An 8,984-nucleotide genomic window follows, 5' to 3' on the forward strand; every position below is an offset into this window, starting at 1 on the left:
GTTGGCAAGAAAAAAGTCACAATTCTCGAGAAAGTCTAAGGGGAAAACACACAAAAGTTTCACAAATCGTATTCCAAGGGCAGGCGAAGGTATTAGTGAAGAAACGTGATCAAAAACTTGTGAATAGCAGGGTCAAAATTGAAGATAACGAAAGCGAAATAATAGCGATGCAAAAACACGTCCGCACGGCTCGACAGTTCAGTCTCTTCTACTAATAGAACATTAAATGGACGCCTGTTGGATTTATATGACGAATTATGTTTCGTTCGGCATGCGTCATTTGCACCCGCGACCCGCAATCCGGGCATCACCTAGCCACGATCTTTTTAGACCATGCCTCAACTGAGGTATAGCCTTAAGGGCTCTCTCACTATTTTTATGAATACCCAAGGAATTCTGAACCATAAAGTAGGAAAGATTGGATGACGGTCTTGTGCAGGCGATATTTTTTGCGGGTTTAATTATTTTTGTTTTTGTGATTAGACGTGGTGTATCTAATTATGTACGTAACATAACATTAATAATTGTAGACTTAGAGTATGTACCTCACTACCTACCAGTGGTGAAGACGCCATACTAGGCGATTATTTAAAGCCTACTTTCTAGAAAAATATTTTTTAATTTCATATTGACATATAATTATTTGATTATATTTTTATCTTATTTTATTTTTAATAGCCGACGACATTTGTCGTATATGTAGGAATGTATTATAAATAAAACAGATTATAAAACAATCCGTCAATGATTAAAAAAAATATCCCACAGCAAGCCATCTGTCTTTAACAGATTTATTGAATTATTAGGTCAGAAATGGTGATGTTTTTTTGTATGAACTTTACGTAACGTGACCTCAGCCTGTCTATCGCATTGTATCCAATATGGCAGGCTCCAAGCACCAAGCCTAAAACTTTTGCACATAATATTATTATGACTGCAGCGCAGCGTTATCCAAATTACCTAATTAATGATTTGATAATTTAAAAAAAAGCAATTTCAATGGCATCTAATCACACATTCTTCTTCTTATTGTGCCATGCCCTAGCGGAGGTCGTCCACCATCAAGGCGATCTTATCTTTGTCGTCTGCTACCCGAAACAGTTCAGTGGAGCTGCACTCGTACCAATCACGGAGGTTCTTAAGCCACGAAATGCGGCGCCGTCCTCTGCTACGCTTCCCATTGATCTTTCCTTGAATGACAAGTTGGGGAATGTTGTATTTTTGTCCTCTTATAATGTGGCCGAGTTACTGTAGTTTCCTGGTTTTGATACTACGTAGAACTTCTCGGTCCTTCCCCATTCCATTGAGAACTTCAACATTTGTCACCCGGTCAGTCCAAGGAAATTTGAAGATGCCTCTATACAGCCACATCTCGAAAGCTTCAAGTCTCCGTGACATCTCTTGGTTTAGCGTCCATACTTCCATACCATAGAAAAGAATTGAGAAAACATAACAACGTACCATACGCAGTCTCAGACCTAGGTTAAGATCTCGATTGCTAAGGAGGCGTCTCATTTTGAAAAAGGCGCTCCTTGCGATCTCAATTCTAGTTTTTATTTCCTGAGACTGGTCCCATTTCTCATTGACCCATGTACCTAAATAGTTATAATGGGTCACACGTTCAATTGGTTCGCTGTTAATGACAAAATTTGTATTGGTGTCGCTATTTTTGATACTTGTAATAGTTTTGTTTTCTTGAGGTTCATTTTTAAACCATAAGAATTACTGACTTCATTAACCTTTTCTACCAGTTGATGTAAACTCTCGAATTTAGAATATCATTTATCTGTTCATAGAATTCTTCTATAATATCGTCATCTTTGTCGGCAGTTGGAGCGTACACCTGTATTATATTAACATTACCCATCCACGATTTGAGTTGTAATAGCATTACTCTGTCAGAGTAGGGAACAAAACTATTGATCGATCTATTAATATTATCGGTCACTATGATACCCACTCCATTTCGATGGTGGTTATCATCATTTCCCGAGTAATACAAGGTACCGTTGTCAGTTTTAAATCTGCCGTTTCGTCGCTATAGGATTTGTTTCCCGAATATCCATTTTTGTCGAAATCGACATTTTAATGCAGTTCAATTTCTTTTATCGCACTCTACCGAAATCATTTATAAAAACAATATATTTTTATCTAGGAACAGAGATATTTTTTTAAAAAACCCGAATACGCCATGTTAAGTTACAATTACTCCGTGGTGTTCTCCCGAATGTCCAACTATTCGTACCTGAATATCCAAGTTAATTTCGGTCGAAATATATCTCTGGCTGCGTGCTTATTTCCCGAATATGACTTTAGCCAATCAAACCGCGCTCACGCCGTGCATCTCGCTCCCACATTCACGCTGTCTAGCTCTAAAACAATCACGTCCACTTTCATATTTTTCGGCCGTCTGGAGACTTCTTTCAAATTTCGTCTTATTGATATTGTTTTTAACGTTACTATTATTTTAATAGAGAATTCGTCAAATTTGAAGAGATCATTCATAGCTGATACATCACCAGTTCGCCCTTAACTTACAGTAGAGTTGTGGAAGTGAGTATTTTAACCTAAATAACTGCATTTTGTTTTGATAAATGACACAAAATCCCAACGGTTATATGAATTCTACAGTATGACCCGGCAACTACTATGACGTAAAAAATAATTATTATTTCAAATTATTATTAATCAAACATTGTTTGTTTTTATTTTACTTTTAATCTAGGTATTTCTATGAAAATAAAGGCGATGCTATTATTTATTTTTGAATGCGCTGATAGGTCATTTAATTTAATATGTATGTTAGTAACTATTTATTTGGTGGATCTTATAAACTTAGGATATTGGTACCTACCTAATATTAGCAGCCAATGGTAATTAATTTATACATGTTATTATTTTGTGTTGTTATTCCTTACAATAGAAAATATATAATATTTATTTGGTGGTTTGCAATAAGTTTAATTGTCAATTAGAGAAATATATAGATATAATAATATAAAGATATATATAAATAGATTTTTTTTTTTTTTTGAAAAAGTATTAATATAAAATTATTAGCAAGTACGAGTAAGTACCATCATAAAATATTGGAGAAATGACCGTGACGTCAGTTAGTAATTGAAGTAGTAGATACCTTGTACCTAATATATTTTCTCAGAAGTGATTTAAAAAAATTATGTAAGTATGTTCAATTATTAGAATGGTACATTCTTAAATCTTGTGAATTATTCGTTCAATAAAAAAATAGTTATTTATTAAAAACTATTTTATTACTTAATCCGAAAAAAAAACCGAAAGACCGATTGCCACATGTTATTATTACATACGAACTTGGGTAATTACGATCATTAAGTATTTAAATAGTAGAGGTAATTATTAACAATTATCGTGTAAATAAATATAACATTTGAGGCGTGTACTTTTTGACCACTCAGTAATCTGTGGGCCGTGCAGCAATATGCTACGGTCTTAAATCCCGAACGTCCATGTTTTGTCCCGAATATCCATTATTCTGAGAGAGCGCTAAAAATTTCCCGAATATCCACATTGAGTACTTGTAAATAAAACGCATTTTCTGTGCATTTAATGATTTATACCAGTATATTATTCTTGGAATCTATTCTTAGATAATGTTGCAATCATACAGTATAGAAAGAATGATTGATACATCTACTGATATTAAAATATACGACAATGAAATTTGTTTTTCGTCTCCTGTAAAATTGACATTTGGTCTATTCGGGAAACAAATCCTATAGCGACGGTTTCCCTTCCACTTCACTTCGCTGATACCAAGGCTATCTAATTTTAACCGATTCATTTCCATAATAACGTTTTGCAATTTTCCACTTTTAAACATTGATCGCACATTCCAGGTCGCAATCTCCATAGCCGGCCCGGGGATTCTTAGCACCCTCTGACCATTTAAGGCTTGCTGGGGACTGAGGGCCATGTAATTTGATTTTCCAGCCATGATGATTACTAGGGATATAGTTAATGTGGTAGTTTCCCGTTGCTTTCCACATCGCAGTGTCAAAGCCATTAAAGCCGTTGCGACCGAAGTCCATCCTCTCCACCTTACATCAGTACTGGTAATTGCTGCTGCCCAATACCAGGGATATTTATTGACTTCCCAGTCTAGATCCGCTGTGTTCTGCGATACCAGGGTCACCTCTAGGAGGATGTGGTGCTGGCACTACGCATAGACGGTCTCAGTAAGGGAGAGGCTAATGATCTGTTTTAGATCTATATTACGCCATCTTGCCTTGTAGGACAGCGAGGACCAGTGTCTGGTTTACTCATAACAAAGGTACTACTTCTGCAGTCCAACTTAACCCTTATTACATATTATAAGGATATAAATATGAATTGTTTTAAAAAATAGAAATAATTTTACTTTAAATGTTTAGGAAAACACGCAATTTAAACACGTCGCTCAATTTTATGTCGTCATTGAGTTATTACAACTTCATCAAATTAGTGCGTCGTTGTCATTAGTATGTACCTTTTCATTAGTAGTAATATCGTATTATCTTTCTATTTCCCATAAGTATACTTGACAAGTGTGCTCTTTTCCTCAGATCTCAACAGCCTACCTCTTTTTAAAAGTCACCCTTCGCCCCTGCTACATACCTACTACTAAAAGAATTTATCATACTATTATACTCGTAAACACACATTTATACACACTTCCTGTCTTAAACGTGATGCTATATTATTACAAATGTTTTACGTAAGAATTTTACATAATCTTGAAGCCGACTTTTTTCGGCAATGGTGCAGTAAACCTTGAAAATTGAGATTTCAATGCCTTTGTAAATTAAAAAATCATAATCACAGCTGCAATCTTGATTTTGTATAAGGTTGAATTTATGGCGACTTTACTTGTTTTAACTCGTTTAGAAAAGGTACTTCAAGAATATCGAAAGCAAGACTTGAAATTCGAGTGCTAGTGCGAGACAACGTTATCTACAAAAAAGTGTTTTTTTTTTGAGATAACGTTATTTTACATTTATGGCTACATGATAGTCAAACAACGTTATGTCAATCTTTTCTAATTTCTTATTAAATCGTCAGTAAAGTTTAACGCTAACTACATAAGTTACCCTTGTTTTCATATTTTTTTAAAACTATCCCTATAAATTTTAACATCATCATAAGCAAGATAAATCTACAATACACAATTAATTATAAAATATTAACATTAGGTTTTAAATAAACATTTCCCTTGTTAAGTTACAAGTATCTAAAATAACGATTTTTGGCTCTCCTGTAAAGTTGCACTTTTGTAGATAGTGTTGTTTGACACTAAGCCCTCGAATTAATTAAGAAATAAAAAAGACAACAACGTAAATAAATGTCATCTAATGTTAAATTTGTGATAAAATTAAAAATCAATTAAGATGTTGAAAGCACCGGTCCTCGTCAAATTGAGCGCGATATTTTAATACTTTGAAAATCTGATCGCTTGGGCTCATGCTATTGGTTTGCCTTTGTAAAAAATTTCAATTTCTTTTTCATAATAATAATAATATGTAAGCTGTAAAAGTGTAAGCCGTAAGGCAATACAAATTGTAATTTATAAATGCATTTCACAGTAGTAACATTAAAAACTTTTACAGTAAAAACAAATTAACTATCAATCAATAACACTAATTGTTATAGGTTTATTTTCGAAAAAGTAAAATATAATATGTTTTAAATGTTATTAGTTAGTTAATTTCAAAAGATCCTTCTCTATGACAATGTTTAACACGAATGCACGTATCATCGTTATCGGATACTTTGAAATATCCCATTTTGCATCGACACCCTTTCGCAGGAGGTATCCTCCTGCATGGTGAAAACTCGTGTTGCATACAAGTTCCTCCAGGACAAGGGCTTGGAAAGGTAACCACTTCAGCATTGCAGTCTTTACAACCTGAAAGCATTGAAAGAGCATAATATAAATAATGATATTATACTATATGATTTTATAAGTGAATATGGTAGTGAGAACTAGACTAGGCTAGAACTAGAGTGAGAAAGTTGTTTTATTTATATTAGTATCATTTTCTTGGGGCACAAAAATATGTCTGTAGGCACCTACTAAATCTAATAGCGCTCCACACGTGCATGGATCTACTTGCACCAAAAGTGTGTATTTTAAACTATCGCGACAATAACTGTTTACACGTAAAAGTGCTGACTGTCTTGCCAATCTCATTCTTCAAGAGTTAGCGAGACGCGATGTTGTCAATGTATACTATATTTGACAGTTGCCAAAATCGGTTAATCTCAAAATGAGTCTCTGCGCGTTGTAGTTCTTTTTTTCCGGCAGGTTCATTACTATCTTTCTACTGCGCAGGCGCAGATATCGAGCAAATCCCAACTGTCACGTAAATATTCAGAAGCTTCCGAACTTTTTGATTCGTGCATGCAATACAACTTACAGGATAAAACATGTTTACACGTGCATTTTATTGTTGTGGCCGCGATAATTAATACGTACCGTCATCAGTAAATCCATGCACGTGTAAACGGGGTATTATTAACGGAACCATTTATTTTTTCCCCCAAACCTGGACACCTCAAAAAAAAGGTAGGTTCATATCCATTTTAGGCGCCTCACACTTTCATACAATACAATTGACAAGATAGTAATGTTTTTCATGTCATATTAAGTTATCTATTTTATTTATTTATTTGAAGCTTATTGGTATGTATGCATAATGTATGTTTGAGTAGGCGCATACAACGCTTGAGTTCCTACATATTTTTTTTAATATTAAGTACATATTATTTTAATTATTAATGAAAAGTACACAGGTATGAACATATGAAAATTTAACTGATTTTCCGAAGAACAAATTTAGTAAGTAGGTATATCTGGTGTTGATTTCAGAAACAATTGAAATTCTTGGCAGGATTTTTTCGAATTTACTTTTATAATTAACATTGCTTTAATGACGGACATGTACTTTTAACTGTGTTTTTTCACTCTACAGCTTATTCATAAGAGAGAAGACCCTTTTTAATGGTGCATTACTGCTGGTCAGACATAAAATATATTCAATAGTTATACGAAATTTTTTGTGATCCAAATTATTGGCGCGAAAGTGTTTGAACAACTCCACCCAACGATTTTCGGTTGAAACATTCCCAGTGTTCCATTCAGACACTTTTTGCGGTGTAATGTGTAATAAAGAAAATAGTGAATACTCATCAAATATTTCTCTATCTTGGTCACAAGTTTCTTTCTTTCGAAAACGGGACATTTTGGCGTCCCGAAGCTGTGAAAAGGGACGTCTGGTCACATTAGGTATTGTGCCAATAGGTGTAGGTTCTAGAATAACTTTATTCTTATCAGACTTAATTCTAAAAAGGGAAACTCACATTCATTTATAAGAACGCATTTGTTATTGTCATTTCTTATATATCCCGGCTTACACCTGCAGGCGGCCTTGCATAATGTATTGTCTGATGGTGTACAAATATCTTCGACTCCTGACAATAAAATCTTGCATGTAGGCTCTTGTGGAGGGCATGTCGATGGACATGTATCAAGTACTTCGTTGGAACCACACTTATTATCGTCCTCTTCTTGACTTGATCTTTCAGATGATTCTTTTGAATCTGTGGATATAACCCATTCAATAGGCACATTAAAATATTATAGTTGTTAATAGCGTGTAGTAGTTATCACGACCCCTTAAATTAAATTGTTTTTAACTGACCGGCTGACAAGTGTTGTCAGTTTAACGACAGTAAATTGCCAACATCGGCCGGCGGCGCTATTTTACGTCAATAGTGTTATTATTATACAATACGCGGTTATGTTATACAGTTTTTAATTCCTTACTAATTACTTAATACTCGACAACTCCATAATTCAAAGGGATGTATTAAAAATCTTAATTTTACTGAGGACAACATTTAGAAAATACTACTGTAAAGCGTCATACTGGCTTTACCCTTAGCGATAGAGAGGGGCGCCCGCCAAAGATCCTAACCTGGAGGCCCACTTCAGGATGTGGGGGCCATGAGGTACCTACAAACGATATAGTGTCAGACTTATGGAGTAGGGTGTAAGTCATGACTACTCATTTATTAACACACTCTTCCTATCGTTCAGAGATATGGAGTCAACATTATATCAATGTAAATATGTATTATGACTTACGTAATAATAATAATAATAATTATGTAATGTATGTACTTATAGGTACGTAATTATTTTATTAACACGTCATTATAATATTTATTGTAACGTACATCTATGTTTATCTCGTATAAGTTATTTATGTTTGGAACCTAGCTATTGTAAAAAACCGTCTTGTTATAAAAGTTTATTAAAGCTTTAGATGGTTTAACATAGATGGTAATGTAAATATTTTAATTCTTTTTGGAGACGTTATTCCAGCGTTTTATGGATTTTTTGCAAGATTTATTTTTATTATTGGTATTATAACTGACATTTATTATTATAACAGAATTAGTATGGACATACCTACTTAAAATTTAGCAATAATTCTGTAAAGTAGGATTTCACAAAATTTAATGGTTTTATAACCGAACCCACATGATTTTCTATGGGATTTTTTCACAATACATAATAGTTTTTTATGTAGGTAACGATTATTGAGAGGCATACAAACAGAGAACCTAGCGGAAAAATACGAAGCTAGCAATAATTTTTTTTTTGATAATTTACAATTTCAACTATATTAATTAATAAATATGTGTCTGAAAACATTAAAAAGATTTTTTTTTTTAATTTAAAGATAAACTTACAATTGTAAAAAAATGTAATAAAATGTGAATTCGTTGCAGGGTCATATCTTATTATAACATTATATTTTATGGTCATATTTATTAATAAAATTTATTTTATTAGGTTTTCAATTTTTCGTCGCTTAGATTTTTGACTAATTCGTCGTTTTAATATTTTTTATATTTATTTTAAAAAACATCGATTTTTATAAAAATATAAATGTCTATAA

Source organism: Rhyacophila brunnea, unplaced genomic scaffold, assembly GCF_057557595.1.
Source record: "Rhyacophila brunnea isolate RB1 unplaced genomic scaffold, BYU_Rbru_1.0 scaffold_3, whole genome shotgun sequence".
In the NCBI taxonomy this organism is placed as follows: Eukaryota; Metazoa; Arthropoda; class Insecta; order Trichoptera; family Rhyacophilidae; genus Rhyacophila; species Rhyacophila brunnea.